This window comes from Gossypium arboreum, chromosome 13 (genome assembly GCF_025698485.1).
Source record: "Gossypium arboreum isolate Shixiya-1 chromosome 13, ASM2569848v2, whole genome shotgun sequence".
Taxonomy (NCBI): domain Eukaryota; kingdom Viridiplantae; phylum Streptophyta; class Magnoliopsida; order Malvales; family Malvaceae; genus Gossypium; species Gossypium arboreum.
In genome coordinates this window covers 11,978,983-11,981,240 of record NC_069082.1, presented here as the reverse complement: position 1 = coordinate 11,981,240, position 2,258 = coordinate 11,978,983, and the positions used below count along the sequence as shown (strand labels likewise).

The 2,258-nt window shown below is 34.3% G+C and overlaps 1 non-coding gene across 1 annotated transcript; it reads right to left on the bottom strand.

Annotated features, from left to right (window-relative positions):
• Window positions 1-798: 798 nt before the first annotated feature.
• LOC128287713 (small nucleolar RNA R71) lies at window positions 799-905 on the bottom strand. The gene has a single exon (XR_008278413.1). It is a non-coding gene; the product is annotated as a small nucleolar RNA R71 (small nucleolar RNA).
• Between the last annotated feature and the right edge of the window lie 1,353 nt (window positions 906-2,258).

Sequence of the window (2,258 nt, the reverse complement as noted above, 5' to 3'; positions counted from 1 at the left end):
GGATACGATATCTCAACTCACTGTAGCTATATTATTGTTCGATAGGTGCGCTTGCCTTTGTCGTAAATTTTAGTTAGTACGGAAAACATACATTAAGTTTTTAGCGTCGTTGCTGAGGCCTAAAATATTAGGAACACTTTATTTTTATTAATTTAGCCATTTTTTATATTTTTATTTTTAGTTTAATTTTTACATTATAATTTTTCTTTTGTTTGCTTCTAACAAGTTCATTTAGTTTATGACTAGAAGAAACCCGTTGAGACCATTGCTTTTTGATTCTGAAATTGAAAGTACTGCTCATAAAAATCATAGAGAAGTAAGACAAAGTCGACAAATTATAGTTGACGAATAAGAGGACATCATTATTATTAAGGAGATGGGTGATAATCAGATTATTCAACTACCTCCTATAGTCGAAGTAACTCCTGTTTTGCATACTATGTATGATTATGCCAAGCCCACTCTGACTGGGGCTGAATCGAGTATTGTGAGACCTACCATCACTGCAAATAATTTTGAACTGAAGCCAAACACTATTCACATAGTACAATAGTTTGTTCAGTTCGATGGTTTGCAAGACGAAGATCCAAATACTTATTTGGCTAGTTTCCTAGAAATCTCTGACACTTTTAAGATAAATGGTGCCACTGACGATGCCATTTGCTTACGGTTATTCCCTTTCTCGTTGAGGAACAAATCTAAATAGTGGTTAAACTTTTTACCGAAAGATTCCATCACTACATGGGCTCAAATGACTGAGAAAGTTTTGCTAAAGTACGTCCCAATGGCTAAAACATTAAGTTGAGGAATGACATCTCTAGCTTTGTACAAATTGATTTAAAGACTTTATATGATGCATGGAAGAGATGCATGAACTTATGGAGAAGGTGCCCTCACCATAGGTTACCTTTATGGCTACAAGTTCAAACCTTCTACAACGGTTTGAATCCCTCAACTAGGTAGTTAATCGACACAACAGCCGATGCAACACTTAAAAATAAAACACCCAAAATTTCTTATGAATTTATTGAGGAGATGGCACTGAATAATTATCAATGGAAAGTCATGAGGATAAAACCGATGAAAGCAACCGGTGTCTTTAATTTAGATCAAGTCACCATGTTATCAAACCAGGTAGAAGTACTTAATAAGAAAATTGATGGTTTATATCTTTCTACACAGGTACATCCGGTGATGCAATCCGATACAAATTGAGGTGGAATAAATAATCCAGAATGTTTACCCTTCACCCTTAGCATAGAGAACAAACAAATCAATTATATGGGTATTAATTATAGGTATCAAAATAACCCTTATAGTAATAACTATAATGCATGTTGGATAAACCATCCCACTTTCTCTTGGGATGGTCAAGGAAATCAGATAGCACAAAGCCCTCCAAGATTCCAACAATCACCTTATCAACAAGAGAAGAAGCCAAACCTTGAGGAGATGTTGACAAAGTTTATCTTAGTGTCGGAAACATGTTTTCAAAACATTGACACAACATTGAAAAATCAACAAGCATCGATTCAAGGGCTTAAAAACCAAATAGGTCAACTTGCTAAGTTAATTTTGGAAAGACCACAAGGTAGATTGCTTAGCAATACTGAAATTAACCCAAGGAAATAGCTTCATGCAATTATTGTTCGAGATGAATAAGGGTGAGTTGAATCTAAACAAGAATCGAGGCAAGAAATTATGGTAAATAACGATAAGGTTGAGGTAAGCCAGAAAGAGCAAAAGTCGGTTGCCAAAGAATATAAACCTCAAGTGACATATCCTAATGTGACGAAAAGAGACCACACGAACGAACAATTTGGTAAATTTCTTAAACTCTTAAAAAAATTACATATCAACTTACCATTTGTTAAAGTTATTTCATAGATGCCCAATTATGCCAAATTTTTAAAGGAGCTGTTGGCAAACAAATAGAAGTTAGACGATTCGTCGCTGTAGGGCTCAATGTAGTTTGTTTGGCCATTTTACAAAATAAACTACCCAACAAACTAAAAAATCCAGGGAGTTTTACTATTCCTTGTTTAATCGTTAGTTTAAATATTGATAATGCTTTGGTTGATTTAGGGGCTAGTATTAATGTCATGCTCTATAAAATGTTTAAACAACTAGGTCTTGGGAAACCAAAAAAAACTAGGATGAGTATTCAATTAGCGGATAAAACCATTAGATATCGTAGGGTTGTTATTGAGGATGTGCTTGTAAAAATCGATAAATTTATATTTCCCGTTGCCTTTGTT